The sequence below is a fragment of the Peromyscus eremicus genome, chromosome 1 (genome assembly GCF_949786415.1).
Source record: "Peromyscus eremicus chromosome 1, PerEre_H2_v1, whole genome shotgun sequence".
Taxonomy (NCBI): Eukaryota; Metazoa; Chordata; class Mammalia; order Rodentia; family Cricetidae; genus Peromyscus; species Peromyscus eremicus.
Genome location: NC_081416.1, coordinates 32,991,322 through 33,010,648, shown reverse-complemented (window position 1 = coordinate 33,010,648; position 19,327 = coordinate 32,991,322). Strand labels below are relative to the sequence as shown.

General features: G+C 42.5%; 1 long non-coding RNA gene across 1 annotated transcript in view; it reads left to right on the top strand.

Annotated features, from left to right (window-relative positions):
* Positions 1-3,388, top strand: part of LOC131908146 (uncharacterized) — a 45,645-nt gene extending 42,257 nt beyond the window's left edge. Inside the window, exons 3-4 of the long non-coding RNA XR_009378564.1 lie at positions 1,563-1,836; positions 3,316-3,388. This is a non-coding gene — a long non-coding RNA (uncharacterized LOC131908146). The remainder of the gene's footprint in view (positions 1-1,562; positions 1,837-3,315) is intronic.
* Positions 3,389-19,327: the final 15,939 nt, after the last annotated feature.

Below are 19,327 nucleotides of genomic sequence, written 5' to 3'. Positions count from 1 at the left end.
GGAAGCTGGATGTCCCAATCTGGTGCTAGAATGGGATTCCTGGAGAGCTGCCCACCATCTCCCTACACTGGAATCCTGAAGAAGCTGACATTAACACCTGTTGTAACAAGAGAGAGTGAGAGTGAAGGAGGAGGCGGCAGAAAGCACAGCTTCCTTCTTTCATGTCCTTTTCTGTGGGCTGCCACCAGAAGGTGTGGCCCAGATTTAGGGTGGGTCTTCTGACCTCAAATAATCTAAAAAAAATCTAAGAAAACAGGCCCAGCAGCTCAGGTTTTAGTTGATTCCAAATGTAACCAGTTCACAACCAAGATTAACCATAGCAGCTGGCCTTGAACTTGTCATTCTTCTGCTTTAGCTCCTGAATGCTGGGATTACATATACACACCCCAATAGCCATGTCTTTTAAATAATATATGTAGCATAAATAAATATATTTTAACATGTATAACACAAAAGCTGCCACTTTAGTCATAGTGAGAAGGCCCTTCTCATTGTTTCTATCACTGCTGTCCACTTTCAAATCCTTTCCCACCATCCCTGTCTTAGTTAGGGTTTCTACTGCTGTGAAGAGTCACCATGACCATGGCAACTCTTATAAAGGAAAACATTTAATTGGGGCTGGCTTGCAGTTCAGAGGTTTAGTCCATTATTGTCATGGCAGGAAAGCATGACATGGCAGAGACAGACATGGTGCTGGAGAAGGAGCCGAGAATTCTACATCTAGATTGGCAGGCAGCAGGAAGAGAGAGTGAGCCAGCTGGGCCTGGCTTTAGCTTCTGAAACCTCTAAGCCCACCCCTCACCCGCCCTACTCTCCACCCTTCTCACCCCCTCACACTTTCTCCAACAAGGCCACACCTACTCTGACAAGGCCACACCTCCTAATAGTGCCACTCCCTATGAGCCTATGGGGGCCAAATTCAAACCACCCCAATCTCTAACACAAATTTCCACCCAGTAGGCTAACGACCCCTCATTCCTGCCTAAATTCCAACCCACAGAACACAAGTCTTCTGTCTCATTATGTTTACCAATTATAGACATTTCCTATACAAGGAATCATAGCATATGTGACTTTTTGTGATTGGTTTATTTTACTTAGCATGATATTGTTTAGTCTATATGATTGTATGTTTATCAGAATCCCATTCTGTTTTTTATTACTGATCAAGGTTAAATTGAAGATATACCACAGTTATTTCCATTTTTTGGCTATTGTGATTTATGTTGTTTATGACAACTAACTATAAGTATTTGATGATCTGTTTTGCATTCTTTGGGGCCTAATTACAGGGGTGGAATTGCTGGGTTACACGGTAATTCTATGTTTAACTCTTCCTACCCCACAACTCTGTGCATTGAACCCAGGACCTTGTACCCAGGCTAGGCAAGCTCCTCATTGCTAAACTAAATGCCCAACCCCATGTTAAACCTTTTGAGGACCCATGAAACTGTTTCTCATAGTGGCTCTACTATTTCATATTCCAAGAAACAATAAACAAATAAACGCCCCCAACTTTTCCACATCCCCAAAAACTTACTTCCTTTTTCTTCTTTTAACAGTGAGTGTTTGCCTACATGTATGTGTGTGTATTACATACATGCCTGCTGTCTATAGAGGCCAGAAGAGGATATCAGATCCTGGTGGAACTGGAGTTACAGATAATCCTGAGCAAACATGTGAGTGCTGGAACCAAGCCTCAGTCCTCTGCAAGAGCAGCAAGTACTCTACTGCTGAGTCATCTTTCCAGCTCCTTCGTTTTTCTTTTTTAGACAGAAAGCTAATCCTCAGATGAGTCACAAAGGACTAAGAAGTAAGGAACGGTCTCTATCTGAGGTATTACATATTTTCCTGCGTTTGTATGATCTGATGCTTAATCGCAGACTCAAGCGTCTACAACTGCAGCTGCTGGGGCTTTATTTTATCAAATGGTATACTACAATGGAGTAATGATAAGGTACTTTATCACAGGGACTGTTTACAATGGTTTGAGGAGCGTAGAAGAACCAGGGGTTCACTGAGTGGTGGTGGTGCACACCTTTAATTCTAGTACTTGGCAGGCAGAGGCAGGTGGATCTCTGTGAGTTCGATGTCAGCCTGGGCTAAAGAGTGAGTTCCAGGACAGGCTCCAAAGCTACACAGAGAAACCCTGTCTCAAGAAAAGAAAAAAAAAAAAAAAGATTCAGGGGATCACAGTGACCCAAGACAAGGCAGGGTTCCTTCATCCAGACCTGACGGAGATTGAATTGGGTAACTTCACAGGCCTTATGGCCATCTTTCAAGGGACCATGATAGCCCCATGGCACCTTGGCAGGTGGGGAAATTGAGAACATACATCTCACCTTTTGCTTCCATGCTGCTTATGGGGCTCCTAGTTAATCAAACCCAAACAAACAATTCAGATCTTTAAACTAAAAACCAAACAAACATAAAATGTATCTATTCTCTCCATAACACTAAACAATACTTCCTGCTGACATCTTTTGATTCTTATCCTTTGTGGGTTTTTTTTTCAAACTTCCATGGTAGTTTCAGATTTTATTTTTTACATATCACATTGCCAACTATTAAAAATTCTTCTATAGTCTAGCACCTTGTATTGGAACTTACTAACTCAGTGTTTGTCAATTTTCTGTTTAATTTCTGGGTTGGGTTGGCAGTAGTCACAGGTAGACCAGGTTTAGGAAATGGAAAACAGAAAACACATGACTCACATTGTAGAATTTTCCCAACAGAGGGGCAGCCCATCAAATCAAAGACCAAGAAATTGCCCCAAAGTAATTTTAATGAATAATTAATAGGATCTTAACTTGGGAGGAACTCCATAAGTCACCTACACACTCTACTAATTGTGATCGTCTCCACAATTCAGTTATGTACAGTTGTCCTGCATCCAGACACTCCAAGAGCAGGACCCTAACCCTAACCCTAACCCTAACCCTAATCCTAACCCTAACCCTAACCCTAACCTTAACCCTGAGTGACTCTTTCATGGCCTAAGAATTTCATTTCTTCTGAATTTTGATAGTAGTTTTGCCCACTAGTACCAGGGAATCGAGGAAAGGTAATGAAAATTTATAGCAATCGCTAGTCCCTTGAATTTTTGTGGTGCTTTCTGAAGAAAGGGACCAGAAGCCACAGAAGGAACCAGGACTGAATGCTGCATTAGATTCTGTAAAAGTCTGAAGGGAAATGTGGGCTGGATGCTTTCATTGTGGGGCAAAGAATGAGGATGATTCACTTAGTGTGTGATTTAATTTGGAAAGTGGAAAGAATGCGATGGAAACAGTTTTTCTTTCTGGGAAAATGAAACAGAGATAAAAGCTGAGTAACTACAACAATGCCGTCAGAAGCAGCCGCCGCAGAAAGCTGAGCCCATCACCCGCAGGAGCTGAAGTCTTTCATTTGGATTTTGGAATCATTACTATCCCAGAAAAAAAAAAAAATCTTCCTAATTGAGTTTGTGGTTCCCTTAGAATTGCATAAGTCACACTATTAAACTAACTCTCAGTTATTTTAACGTTATATGTTAGCTAACTACATGACATATATAACATAATATGTAACTAACATATGCTTCCAGGCTTTGTATTTAGAGCTTTTTCATTTTCAAAGAAGATAATTTTGCATTCAAAACAGAGCTTTTTTGGGAGGTGGCAATTGGTAAAGGGACATGTTGCTTTTTGGACAGGGTTTCTTTCAGCTTGTTTAAAAAGCGCAGGGCTTAGGGGTTTAGCTGTTATACTTTCCTGAAGGCCCTGGATTCCCCTCTATTGCCATGACATTTCTTTTGCGTGAGATAAACATAAACTTGACTTAATGTGTATGTCTTTGGAGGCGGTAACCCTTCAAATTTTAGGGATATTTAAATCTATTCTCACTTTTCACTTTAATGCAAACATACTACGACCCCTCTTGTTTTGAGAATGATTTGTTATGGAATTGGGGAGAGTGGGAATGAAGATGTCTGTGGCCTGAAGCAGAGAGAGAGAGAGAGAGAGAGAGAGAGAGAGAGAGAGAGAGAGAGAGAGAGAGAGAGTATCTATGTGTGTAGCTGGAAATTTTCCTGTGTCCTGCAACTGCTCGGTCCCAAGTAAACACATAGAGGCTTATAATAATTACAAACTGTTTGGTCTATGGCTCAGGCTTATCACTAACTAGCTCTTACAACTTAATTCAACTCATTTCTATTAATCTATGTTTTGCCACATGGCTTTGTGGTGTTACCTGTGTTCCGTTACGTCTTGCTCCCCCGGCAGCGCTCTGTGTCACCTCTCACTCTGCCTTCTTCTCCTTGTCTCTCTGCTTAGATTCCCGGTCTGGCTCTAATCTGCCTTGCCTTAGGTCACAGCAGCTTCTTTATTAACCAATGGTAGCAACACATATTCACAGCATACAGAAAGACCATCCCACTGTGTGTGTGTGTGTGTGTGTGTGTGTGTGTGTGTGTGTATGTGTGTGTGTGTGTGTGTGTGAGGATGGGTAAAGATGGGAGGAAACTCCAAAGCCCTCTTCCTGTCCAGACTTGGGCTTTGTAAGAAAGGCTTTCCTGCAGAGGATGCCTGAATAATCAATGTGTAGTTCTGGTAATGGTGACCCAAGGGCAGTGTTTGTAAGGATGGGCAGTGGTGGTAGAACCTACAGACCAGCAGAGGATAGTGCTACCAACATCTGGGACATTTGAGTGACAGAAGGGCCGTCTAGGGCCTCTTAAATCACACCCAGCCAATGACATTAGTTTAGTCTGGTGGCATATTAGATGAGCCCTAAACGATGTTGGAACTCGTTAGAACTTTTGAAAAGCAATAGAGACCAGAATAGTAAGACGTGGTAGTGCATGCCGGTAATCACAGCCGAAGCATGACACTTGACATCAGTTCAAGACCCACCTGAGTTTCACAGTGAGTTCAAGCCTGGACACAGAGCAAGACTCTATTATAAACAAACAAATAAATAAAGGAAAACAAACAAACAAACAAACAAAGCTCAATGAAATGAGATGCCTTTATGAACAAAATAAGACAAAAGCAGAAAGGAAAAAGAAGACACCACAATTCAAACCACAAGAATCCAAAAGACTACTAAAGACTATTTTGAACACATTTTCCAACCCAGAAGAAATGGATAGGTTCCTGGGGATGTACACTTTACTAAGATTTGGGAAGAAAGAGGAAATCAGAACAAAACAGTGTCAAGTATGAGTGTGTCCCGGATGGCTGGTCTACCAAGCACCTCCAGAACAACTTCTTGGTTCTTCTCAAATTCTCCTAAAAACCAAAGAGGAAAGAATTCTTCCAAACTCATTCTAAAGGTGAATGTCATCCTGTGATAGTTTAACAGCAGAAGGTAACCTTGCCAGGTTGGAGCCAACGGACATCACAAAGTCACACCATGCAACAGAGCTTAAGTGGGAGGTTCATTGGCCAGGGTTTGGGGTGAGGGGTGCAGAGGCAGCCTCTGAGTAAGAGAGAGAGGGAAGAGAAGGGCTTGCTTTTTATAAGGGGATAGAGCACATGCACATGAGGAGTGCTCTACTCAGTGGCTACAGTAGTCCCAGTGCCACATCTTGGCTGGTGATGTGTCTTGCTAGGTCCCGGAGGGCAAGCTGGTGTTAACACATCCTAATACCAGAACTAGGCATGGGCATAACAACAACAAAAGAGAGCCACAGTCCAATGTCTATGATGTACAATAGATGCAAAAATCGTTAATAAAATACCAACTTTGCCTCCCGAGCAGACACCTAAGTCCACTCACAGCTGCATTAATGTGGAAGCTAAGGGACAGTAGCATTCTTACATTCAGGTTACTGGATCAACAGATGTTCTGTTTTGCCCAGGATCGGGGGTTTTCTGAGGTATAGAACTTTTGGTGGTAACATGGGAACAATTCAGGACAAAAACAGTTGTTCCTTGCACGTCTAATAGGCACATCAAAAGTACAAACACTCATTGAGTATTCTGTTTCATTTGATACATGAATAAAATGTGTAATGTTCAAATCAGTGGAAGTAATTCTCTCCCCTTAAACATTCATTATTTATTTTCTCTCTCTCTCTCTTTTTTTTCTTGGTTTTTCGAGGCTGGGTCTCTCTATGTAGCCCTGGCTGTCCTGGAACTTGCTTTGTAGATCAGGCTAGCCTTGAACTCACAGAGATCTGCCGACCTCTGCCTCCCAAGTGCTGGGATTAAAGGCGTGTTCCCCCCTTTGGAGGGAGGGATCATCATTTCTTTGCAGTGAAAACATTCTACCTCTTTTGAAGTGAAGACGTCTTATTATCATCTAATCTATGGTCACTCTGCTCTGCAGCAGAACAGTTCAGCTTGTACGTGTGAATGAGAGCATAAAGTGTTTGTCTTTCACGTAACACAATGATTTCCAGTTCCGTATTGTCACAAATGAAAGGATTTCATCTTTTAATACCTGGATAGTACTCCATTGTACATACACACATTTTCCTCATCAGTTGATAGGTACCTAGTCCGCTTCCATTTCTGGGCTTTGTGAATGTTGCTGCCATAATGTGGAGGTGTGGCTGTCTCTTTGATGTACTGATTTCATTTTCTTTGGAAATATACCCAGGGTAGGACTATTGGGTTGACATAATAGTTATGTTTTCAGTTTTATTTATGGGTCTCCATCATGCTTTTCACAACGGTTGTACTAATTTACATCCTATCAAGAGTGTGCAAGTTCCTTTTTCTCACACCCTTCACAGCCTTTACAGTCTTTTCTTGCCGATAACCATCATCTTATTACAGTGAGGTGATATCTTTTGTGGCCTTAGCTTGCAATTCTCTAGGAGCTTATAATGTTACCCCCTCATACGTGTTGATCATTTCTGAATATTCTTTTGAGTGATGTCTAGTTCCCATTTTTAAATCATATTGTGTGTGTGGGGGGGAGGTACTATTGACTTGTATGGTTTCTTTACACATTTTGGATACAAACCTCTTTAAATAAGTAAACAACTAGCCATGTTTGGGTGCTGGTCTATTATCTCACCAAGATAAGGCAGTCCTGTCACCATCAGAGAACTCTCAAATGTAGTTATCCAAGTGACAGTCACCTAGCTAAACTTCCCCAGCTGAAACCACCAGTAAGAGGTTACCAAATTTTAACTTAGAATGCGATGATAAGTGTATTACATCTGCAAATACCTTTCATTACACGCTTTTTTTTTCTTTGTGTGTTACTAGAGCAGAGAGAAGCCAGAAAAATCATGGCTAGACTTCTGTGGAGGTCTGTAGAGGAAAGAGTCAAAACCAGTATTTACTAATATCTGCACGTGCAGGTTCTAGACAGGTTATTTAATTTTTTGTTTGTTTGTTTCATTGTGTAACTTCCTCATTAACAGCTAAAGCGCAAAGTGGCTGTCAGAGTTCTTATCGGAGGTGGGACTTGAACACCTCGAGATCTATGAACTGGCCTTTAGTTCACCACACGCTTTTAAAGGTGGTGTAGTTCTCAAGGCATCTGTCTGGGCAGCCTGTGGGGCTATCAGCCATTCATATTTTAGAAAGACTGTTGCAAACAGATGGCCTTTCTAGCAGAAGTTTGCCGTTTTTGAAGACTGGGAGTGTAGAGGTTCCTAAAAATTGAGTGATGGGGCATGAGGGTGGGTGGGCGGGCGGGAGGACGGGCAGGCGTGGGTGGGGTGTGGGGTGTGGGGGGTTGGGGCTGAGCCTCTGAGATCTGGAGGGGATGGTAGGCCACAGTGGCTGGTAGGCTGCAGTATAGAAAGAGAAGTGGGAAGATCCCAACCACAACCTCTATTTCAAAATTCTGAGGACGGTCGGCCCCACCCTCAAAAGGAGAGAGTCACTTCTTCCTCTTTTCCCTGCTGCAAGGTAGGTAGTTCTCTATTCTCAGAACAGAGTCTAAGGTTCAGGGGCAGATGCTCAAGGGAAAATGGGGCTGGACTAACTTTAGAGACAGGCAACTCGCTCTGCCTGGCCTGCTTCTCCTTGTTCGTTGGTTCCCGCAACTGCACCACAGGGCAGCTTGTGTGCACGTGGAACCCTGTGCATTCAAAGTCCTTTAAAAGCTTGTCGCCCTTCGTTGTCCCCACATAGGTCCTGCATCTGTCCTTGTATTACCCCGTCTGTGTGCTCAAATGGAGTTTGATCTGCCATGTATTATTGTTTTCGGTTGATTTGCTAAGTCTATACCTTCAATGCTTTTGGATCAAGCAAAGAAAATATAGGTAAAATGTTCTGAGGATTATTATTATTACTATTATTTTTTTTAATTTTGCAGTTACTCTGATTTTGTTTTTGTAACCATCCACATAAAACCAGTGCCCCCCTTCCCTCTACCCACCACCAGACGAGGTTTCTCTGCGTAGCTTTGGAGCCTGTCCTGGAACTCTCTCTGTAGACCAGGCTGGCCTTGACCTCACAGAGATCCTCCTGCCTCTGCCTCCCAAGTTCTGGGAATAAAGGCATGCACCACCACTGCTGGGCTGCCACTGTATTTTTTAATAGATCAACCCTTACTGAAAGCTATTTTATAAACTTCATAGTATAAGGTGATAAGGTATTGAAAAAAATGAGTTCATCTATGCAACCTATATGGACAATGTAACCTATATGGACAAATGTTCCATATCACCCTTAACATTTAAAGAATAAAAATTAAAATGAGGTAATTTTTTTATTTCATTCACTCACCTACAAAATAAGCAGTACTCATAATAATATTCAAATTTTGTTAACACTTCTCACACATTAACAGCAGAATTAAAGACATATTTCAGCACAGCCAATTAACAGGATTAACCAAGAGTTTTTTTAAGTATGCACACCCTTTTGCCTGATAGAATCTCCTGAGAGTTTATACTAAGGAAATAATCGAAAGATTAAACAATGTCTGATTAAAATGTGTACTCTGTTACAGGAAAGGTGTTTGTAATGTTGAGAAATTAGTCACAACCTAAAATGCAGCAACAGGAAATGTTAATTAAATTATGGCTCAGCTGCTCACTGGGAGATTGTTCAGCCATGTCAAATAGTGATTGGGAGAAAGTACCTAATCTAGACAGTCCTAACAGTAACATCGTAGGTAAATCTGTGCTGTAAAAGAAAAAAAAGAGAGAGAGAGAGAGAGAGACTCACAAGTTTGTAGCCACATTAAAAAAAAAACCAAACAAACAAATGAAAGAAACACCTTATATTGTGTAGAACATAATGTATGTAAAGGCATGTTGCGGTGATATATTGTATACCCTAATAAAGCTGTCTGAGGATCAGAGAAGCAGAACAGCCAGCCACTAGTTCTTACCTCTACAAAATCCTAAGTCTAAAGAGAGTGAGTTCCTGTTTCCTCATGCCTTATATACCTTTTTCTGCCTGCCATCTTACTTCCTGAGATTAAAGGCATGCGTGCTTCCCAAGCAAAGGCATGAGATCTCAAGTGCTGGATTAAAGGTGTGTGCCACCACTGCCTGGCTCTGTTCTCTCCTATACTGAATCAATCTCATGTAGCCCAATGTGGCCTTGAACTCACTGAGATCCAGATGGATCTCTGCCTCTCTCGTGATAGGATTAAGGGTGTATGCCACCACTGCCTGGCCTCTATTGTCTAATCTCGTGGCTGGCTCTGTCCCCTGACCCTCAGGCAAGTTTAGAATTATTCTTATGATAGAGAATGGACAAAGAAGTTTATAATTAAGACAGCAATCTGATGCTTCATTTTTAACCTATACGTAGTGTGGTGGTTTGAAAGAAAATGGCCTCCAAAGAGAGTGTCACTAGTTGGAGGTGTGGCCTTGTTGGAGGAAGCGTGTCACGTGGGCCTTGAGGTTTCTTTTTCTGCAAGCTTTGATCAGCCTGACAATCAGTCTATTTCCGGTTGCCTGTATATCAACATGTAGCAAATAGCTCCTTCTCCAGCGCCATGTCTACCTGCAAGCCACCATGTTCCCGGCCGTGACAATAAGTGACTAAACCTCTGAAACTGTAAGCCACCACTGCAGTGAAATGTTTTCCTACTGTAGTCATGGGGTGTCCTCACAGCAATGGAAACCCTAACTAAGACGCGTAGTATATAAGTTAAGCTCCATGCCATAGGACTATTGCCTAAACTCCCCAAACCAACCTGTGGGATTTTCTTGTGTGTTTGTGCCTGTGTGTGCACACGTGGACATCTGTGGAGGTCAGAGGTCAATGGCAGGTAGCCTCCTCTATGATTCTTCTCCTTATCTTTTGGAGCTCATTGACCGGCTAGTCTGGTTGGTCAGCAAGCTTCTGGGGTATAGCTGTCTCTTCCTAGCGCTGAGGTTACAGAGGCTCACCCCTGGCTTTTTATGTGGGTGCTAGGGATCCAGACTCAGGTCTCCACTCTGGTGCAGCAGGCTCTTCATTAGCTGAGCCATCTTCCCAGCCCAGCTTTAGAATTTTCTTGTTTTGGTTGGTGCCTTTATTTATTTTCTCCCCTGCTTCATTATGGAATATTATCTAGTATTTTTGTCCAGTAACACTGGCTATTTGAATGTACTTGATTATTTGAGCTGGCCAAGTGCCTACATTACATATTGTGAAACTAACAGTTAATATAAGAATTATATTAAAACGATCAGTCAATTTTCACACCTTTGTACATTAAAAGAAAAGAAAACTAGCCTGGCAGTGGTGGCCTGTGCCTCTAATCCCAGCACTCGGGAGGCAGAGGGGGCAAACCTGGTGCACAGACTGAGTTCCAGGACAGCCAAGGCTACACCAAGAAACCCTGTCTCAAAAAAAAGTAAATAAAATAAAATAAAACATAAATTAGTCAGCTGATGTTAGTATTAATACTGAGCAAGCGACCAACAACTTCAAAATTCAATGGCTCAAGAAATTTGCATTCATTTTCCTAGTTTATGGCTTTGTGGGTAAGCTAGAACTTCTCTGTTGCAAGACAGGTTGGCTGGTACTGGTGCTTCTGGTTGCCATCAGACGTACTTCAGACAGTCTACTTCATAATCCTACTAGATACCAAAGGCACATTCTTCTCTCAGTTGAGCACCAAATTCAAGAGGTCAAGTTGCATTAGTCATTGAAGACCTGGACCCATGAGACTGCTATCATTCATTGGTCAAAGAACGTCATGCAAATAATCATGTCCAGCATCAGCTGCATAGAGAAATAGCCCTGATGGGAAGTTCACAGGACAGCTGGGTGTGGTGGAATACTCCTGTAATCTCAGTACCTGGGAGGCTGAAGCAAGCCGATCAGGAGTTCCAGGGTAGCCTGGGCTGTATAGTGAGACTCGGGATCAACAAAACAAAATCCCACAAACAAAACTAGAAAAAGGTGTTTACCTGACCAAAGGGACATTTAGGATGACCTAATCTACCAGGCAGACAATAAGCAAACAAGTCATCTCAAATAATTAAGAAATACCTATTGGCTTGTAAAGCAAGTAACATCATTTACACACGTGAGTACTGTCGAAAGTCTTCAAGTTATTTCTATACTATTTACCTTCACATCACACTGGGAACTGAAGATTGATGGTTAAACCACAGCAGAGTTCTAGATTTTTAACAAGAAATCAAGTTTGAAAAATCCTACTTTTAAAATAAATGTCACTCCAAAAGAATTCCTCTCCTCCTCCCCAGCCCCCCCCAAAAGGGAAGTAAAACTGGAGCTAATGTCTGAGGCTTTGTGGGGAAAAAAAAAAACCTGGAAAACAAAAACCCAAACCTAAAACACCAAAAACCACCCACTACCACCACCAAAAACCCAGCCTCAGAGCATATCTCTCTAAGGGATGTGTTAAATCTTAAATTCCAGTAATAAATTAATGCTAACGATAACTTTTCATCTAGGAAGGTAGCATTTTCAAATTTGTCATGCAGATGTGTAGGTCTCCGCTACAGATGTGTAGATGTCTGCAGAAATGCCATGTGATGTACAAGTGTGTCTAAGAATGTCTTTTCTATGTTAAATGGATGTTTATCAATACTTTCATTTTTCACTAGACTGACTTAAAGATCATTGTTATTCTGAATAAATACAATTTGGATTGTATTTGATCTAGGCACTGGCTAATTCATAAGTGGTTGGTATCTTCAAACTAAAGAGTAAAATACAGTGAAAACATAGTTTATGTTTCCATGATTCGATAATTTATGTCCACATTTTTGTCACTGATGTAATAGAACTTCCCTTTTTGTCCTTCATTGACTAGTTTGAGAACTAATTCAGTGTATTCCAAATTATTTGACCTACCATATAATCTTGTCAGGAAATGTAGCATACAGAGCTTCTGCTTGAGACATACAAAGCATTAAGGAACAGAGGAAGAACACTGAATGTTATTACTATTTTCTAGATTTTAAAAAATTGATTCCACAACCAAATGTCATTTTTTTTTTAATTCAGGCAATGGCTGTTTTCAGTTGTTCACAGTTTAAATACGTTGGTTACTGAGGACAGATGCTCCACTACCATTTCCCAGCCTGTGATTTATGCCACTTTTTACAAAAAGTAAGACACACAAATAAATACATGTAATTTAAAAATTATGTTCTAGTTAAACTCAGGTGAATTTTATGCTTAGTCTTAAGAGATTGTCTCCAAGTCATGTCCTGATGTCCAGGCAAATATTCCCAAATATGCAACAGTTCCAATCCCCAAGCATTTTGGACATGAGCGTTTAACCTGTAGAGGTCACTTGTGTGCACTCTCAACTTTCGCCCCTGTTTCACTTCCTCTTTCACACCTGGGAAAGCTGCAACCTTGCGTGAGCTGAACTTTTTATTCTGAACATGGGGTCGCGGAGCCGAGTGTGGGTGGAGAAAACCACAACAGTGCTGCTGTTGAGTGTCTTGTCAATTTCCTGCTGTCTGGTGGGTTTTTAATTCTGCCTAGTAATCAGCTAGAGTCCTGCCGTCCCGTCCCATCCCCCCCCCCCAGCTCCTTTAACCCTCCCACCCCCTAGATAACTGCTTCACGCCTCCCCTTCTATCTTTAAAGCCAACATTTCTGCATACCGACCACCCTACACCCCCACTCCCTGTGGGTTGATGGCGATCTTCTTCTCTATGTATGGGGGTATGGATGGACCAGGAAATAAAAAGAATCAACAGTCAGTTTTGTGTCCTTATAATGTCTTCTCTTCCTTTGTCGTCTGTGGAGTTTCTCTGCTCAGGAGAAGCTGTGGTGAGTTGCAGGGTTGGGTGACTGGCTGGCTGCCTGTTAGTCTCGCTGGGTCTGTGGCAGCATCTGGGCTGAAATCCTTCTCTTCCCCCTCCCACACTCCCTGCTAGGCTCTTCACAGCCAATGACTGAGCATGATGAGGACACTCGAGCTATTTTTGTTTGTTTTATAAATAGATATAAATCCTTTGAACAATGCCCAGCATATTGTATGCACGTTGCTATTACATGTTATTTTTATCAGAATTTTTTTTCTGAGTGTTTTCTACATGCTTAATAAATATCTGTTGCACTACCAGAATGAATGTGATTTAGGATTAAAATTACCTACAACTAAAGATTCATAATATCCAGAGTTGATATGATTATAGATGAAAGGACATGGATATATTATGATGAGATTTTTAAACGCTAGTCTAGCTATTGTCAATAAATTTCAAATGCATATTTCCTTTAGTTCAGAGAGCCTAGTGTATATTTTGGGAAACATTTTTGTGCTTTATGTATAATACTAACCAAATTTATTTCAGTAATTATAAAAAATTAGACAGCTATGTACCCATAAATAGAATTTTCAGCAAATTATGAGCCCCCTGTTCCCTGGAGACTGTGAGAGTTTAAACAAATGAGGCCAACTATATAGACTGAAATGGAAGTTCTCCAAGGTGTGTAGTGTGAACAGCTGGTAACAGGAAGTGCTATGTAGGATTATCACTTTTGCTTACAGAACTCAAAACTACAGCTATTGGAAATGTGTATGAATACATGTCCATTCAAGAGGAATTTATACTTAGTGTACTATTTTCCAAACTGTTTAAATTTTTCTACAAGTGGTATGTATTAACATGTACTTAAAGATTTAAAACAGAGGCGGGTAGTTCTCTCAATGAATGTACATTAAAATCCTTTAATATCAATAGTAGATGTGAAGACATACAACTGTAAATTTTCCTAAGGTTTAAAACATGTCTATTTCAGTAATAGTCGTCTTATGAATTTTCTCAGTCATCATTCTTATAAAGCTGATTTTGCTGTAACGTTCTCGGTTCCCAGCACGCTTCCTGTGTGTCGTGAAAGAGCTGACTGGGCATCTGGAAGGGACACATGTGATACCAACAGTCTCACAGTCAGAGTCGGCCTTAGGACTGTCCCATCGTTTATAATTGTCCTGTGATAAGTGAAGGTGACGGTAAACAAAGAGGCACCATTGTTGAAAAGGAAAGACAGCAGGAATAAGGAAACCGATGTTTTCCCTCCCACAGATCATTCTGTCAGGTCTCAGGCAACATTGAGCATGTCAGGGGAGGAAAAAGTCCGAGGCTTGTCTGGCTGGCCTGCAGTTTGAGAAGTGCTGTCGTATATTACTTTACTAGACTGCCCTCAGCGGTACCATGCCTTGGATGGCGGAAATCGGTAGAAACGGATTATTTCAGAGTTCTGAAAGCTGGGCTATCTAAGGGTCAGCAAGGGTCAAGCTTCCTGTGAAGCCTCTGGGGTGGTCCTTCATTGCTTCTTCCAGCCTCTGACGGCCCCAGGTATTCTTTAGGGTGGGTGTATCGTGCTGATGTCTACCTCCATTTCACACAGCCTGTGTTCCCGCACATTCCTAGGAATTCCCGTCATTGTGAGTCAGGGTCCACCCTAGTGCTCTCATGTGTTACTTGATTACATCTGCAGAAACAATATTTTCAAATAAGCATTTCTAAATTCACAGGAACTAATGGTTAGGACTTCAACATACTTTGTTGGGAAACCCAATCCGCTTCATACTAGACTGGCTGAAGTTTGGTCTGGTTTTTGGATAATAGCTATTAACATATGTAACTTTTGTGTAAGACAGATTCAACGGGTTCACAATAATCTCAATAAAAGCCCAGAAAGCAACTTTCGGAAAAACAAATTCAAGTATGTGCCATTGTGATGGATCTCAGAATAGATCAGTGAGGAAAGAATCGATGTAAACATCCCAAGAAAGTGCTTCCTCAACACCAGCTGCCTCTCCTAAGAGGAACACCTCGGCCTTCCCCTGCTCAGCTCTCACAATGTGAAGATAAAGAGGCGTGGTTTCAGAAAGAGTGGGCACCAAAGGGAGAAAGATAGAGGAACAAACAGGGGTTTGCTTTAATGCTAGTGATTTGGTACTAAGTTTCTTGGACGCCACTGTGAAAAGGAGAGAGTTGTCACGAAGCAACTGTATTGAATAAGTGTTTCCCAGGAGTTATAGGGAGCTAAATGGAAGAGATCTGGAGGCCCAGAGCCAGCATCCTCCTATGGCTGCCCTTCCTCAACTTCTCCCTCTGCCAGTTAGCTCCTGTGCAACCCTGTGCGTAGGAATCAAGACAGCATTAGCTTCAGAGTATAGGTGACCTCACTGTGGGTGAACAGAAAAGGGATGCATGGTCTATGACTCTCAATTCCAAGTTCCCTGGAAGGGAACCTCTGGTGTCCACTACGGCTCAATAAAGGGAAGCAGAGAGGCTCCCAGACATAGACAACAGAGGCTGGGCTATTGTGGAGAACCAGGCCAGGTTTCAGGCGGGGCGTGGTGGCACACACCTTTGATCCCAGTACTTGGGAGGTAGAGACAGGCAGATCTCTATGAGTTCAAGTCCAGCCTGGTCTAGAGAGTAAGTTCCAGCACAGCCGGGGCTACACACAGAAACCCTGTCTCAAAACCAAAGGAAAGAGAGAGAGAGAGAGAGAGAGAGAGAGAGAGAGAGAGAGAGAGAGAGATAGGAGGAAGTTGATTAATAAATAAAATAAACTCTGTATTTATTAGATTTGCCAGCAATCAAGAAAGCTGAAGATGCTGGGTGGTGGTGGCACAAGCCTTTAATCCTAGCACTCGAGAGGCAGAGGCAGGCGGATCTCTGTGAGTTCGAGGCCAGCCTGGGCTACAGAGTGAGTTCCAGGAAAGGCACAAAGCTACACAGAGAAACCCTGTCTCGAAAAACCAAAAAAAAAAAAAAAAGAAAAGAAAACAAGAAGAAGAAGAAGAAGAAGAAGAAGAAGAAGAAGAAGAAGAAGAAGAAGAAGAAGTAGAAGAAGAAGAAGAAAAGAAAGCTGAAGAACTCGGAGAAATGGCTTTGCAGTTAAGAGCACTTGGTGATCTTCAAAGGACTCAGGCTCAATTCCCAGCACCCGGATCGTGTTTCACAACTGTCTTTGACTCCAGTCCTAGATCAGACACCTTTTCCTGAGCTCCGTGGGCACTGCATGCATATGCAGGTAAAACCTCCATATACAGAAAAACAAAAACAAAAGCCAGGTGTGGTGGTGGCACATGCCTTTAGTCCCAGCATTTGGGAGGAAGAGGCAGGTGGAGCTCTGTGAGTTCAGAGATCTGCCTGGTCTACAGAGACTGGTACTCGTGCGCGCGCGCGCACACACACACACACACACACACACACACCAATGTGAGTTGCATTTCCTCGCGGTGTAAGAGATGTGACAGTCAGAGGACAACTTGCAGGATCCAGTTCTCTCTGCCATCCGGGTTCCAAGGACTGAACTCCAGGGTTACATCCTGAACTATCTGCCTGAATCTGTTTTTAACAGCGAATCTTGGAATTGTTTTTTTTTTTTTTTTTTTTTTTTAATTTTTATTTTGCAATACAATTCAGTTCTACATATCAGCCACAGATTCCCTTGTTCTCCCCCCTCCCGTCCCCCTCACCTTCCCCCCAGCCCGCCCCCCATTCCAATCTCCTCCAGGGCAAAGCCTTCCCCACAGACTGAGATCAACCTGGTGGACTCAGTCCAGGTAGGTCCAGTCCCCTCCTCCCATGCCGAGCCAAGGGACCCTGCATAGGCCCCAGGTTTCAAACAGCCAACTCATGCAATGAGCACAGGACCCGGTCCCACTGCCTGGATGCCTCCCAAACAGATCAGGCCAATCAACTGTCTCACCCACTCAGAGGGCCTGATCCAGTTGGTGACCCCTCAGCCATTGGTTCATATTTCATGTGTTTCCGTTTGTTTGGCTATTTGTCTCTGTGCTTTATCCGACCTTGGTCTCAACAATTCTCGCTCATATAAACCCTCCTCATTCTCGCTAATTGGACTCCCAGAGATCCACCTGGGGCCTAGTCATGGATCTCTGCATCCAGATCCCTCAGTAGTTGGATGAGGTTTCTAGCACGACAATTAGGGTGTTTGGCCATCCCATCACCAGAGTAGGTCAGTTCGGACTGTCTCTCGACCATTGCCAGCAGTCTGTTGTGGGGGTATCTTTGTGGATTTCTGTGGGCCTCTCTAGCACTTTGTTTCTTCCTATTCTCATGTGGTCTTCATTTACCATGGTCTCCTATTCCTTGTTCTCCCTCTCTGTTGTTGATCCAGCTGGGATCTCCCACTCACCCAAGCTCTCTTTCCCTCGACCCTCGCCCTTCACTACCCCCACTCATGTCCAGGCTGTTCATGTAGATCTCATTCCATTTCTCTGTCGTTGGGCGATCCCTGTGTCTTTCTTGGGGTCCTGTTTTCCAGGTAGCCTGCCTGGTGATGTGAGTAGCAGTCCAGTCATCCTTGTTTGGAATTGTTTTTAAAAGAAAAATACTACTTGTGAGCAGGCAACTCTCACCATTTTAAGTCAGTTTGTTGTTGTTGTTCCTGACACTGGTGTCTGTGATCCCAGTACTCGGGGGCATTGTGGGTTCATGAATTCTAGCCCAGGTTGGTGTACCTAGTCAAATTGAATTTTAAAAAAAATGTTGTAGTTGTTGAAAGTAAAGCAAAGTTGTACTTGACATTCTGTGTATTTTGTCAAATAATTATCCTTACCTCAAAGAGTTTCCAGAGTGGGAAATTGTTTGGTTCTAACGCACTGTCTGCTCGTGTCAAGGGGAAGAAAGTTTTGCTCGGCAGGACATGTTTTCCTTTGTGGCTGTAAAGATGAAACACTGTGAGGACAAAGTCAGAAGGAGGAGGTACTGATGAGGAACTATTTGGTTGATGTACGGTAGGAAACGGTTGTTGGCTTGTCTGTCTGCCTGATTCAGACACTGTTTTATAATCTTAGATCGGAAATAAATCAGCCTCTTTCCATAGCTACTGTTTCCACTTTGTCTTCAGAAAAGCATATAGGCTCTATTTTGGAAAGAAACAAAATGCTTTTGGATCTATCCTCAGACCTTTGTATGAGTGTTTGCCAGTCAGAGACTTTCTCAAACCTTTCTTTGCTTTGAGATGTATACTACCGGTAAGAATGATGTTTCCTCTTGCGTATGCGGCTCCACCCCTGCGACCCCAGCACTCTGGAGGCAGAGCAAGTTCCAACCCAGCTAAATAGTTAAGACTCTGCCTCACAACACACACACACACACACACACACACACACACACCACCACCACCACCACCAACAACAACAATAACAACAACCACCCCAAAAAACAACACAACACAACCAACTAAAATGAATAAAACACAGCAAAATATAAAACAAGCACACAAACAAAAAATAAAGACATTGTCATTATCTCATTCAGTGACAGTTTTAAAGTGTTTTTTTTTTCTCTCTCTCTTCTTTTCTTTTTCTCTTTGAGACAGGGTCTTACTATGTATTTGAGGCTTGCCTTGAAATTGCTATAAAGTCTAGGCTGTCCTCAAATTCATAATTATTCTGCCTCTGTCTCCCATGTGCTGGGATTATAGGCTTGTAATATTGTGACCAACTATGACACAGTTGGTTTTTTACATTTAAAAAATCAAAGTGTAGGGAGTTATGGTAAGCTTGTGGGATAGAAGATGTCTCCATGAGAAAGAGAAGAGTTAGCATAAGGAAAAAAAAATAGGCTTTACTCCAAACACAACGTAGAAGGGGACCTTTGAAAACCCACAAAGGTAGCGCAGGTTACAAAAAAGCAGCACCAGCAGAGAACCAGCCAGGTGGCTGGCTATCCCTGGTGGGGGAAGGGTAAACAAAAGACTCATCCAAAGGTGAAGGAGGTCACCCTGGTGGAAAAAGAAAAGGATTAGCCCATAGTCCTCACAAGCCTCAAATCCAGTTGTAGGCTTTGGTGAAACAACAATCCTCTGGTGGATTGGTCAGCAGTCTGGACAATATCATTCTGTGTGACTCAGAGGACAGGAATTGGGAACCACCCGGAGAAGGAAACCATTGCTTGACATTGAGCTTCCATAGAGGCCTGAGTATAGAGACAACCCCAAGAGAGGGAGACTGA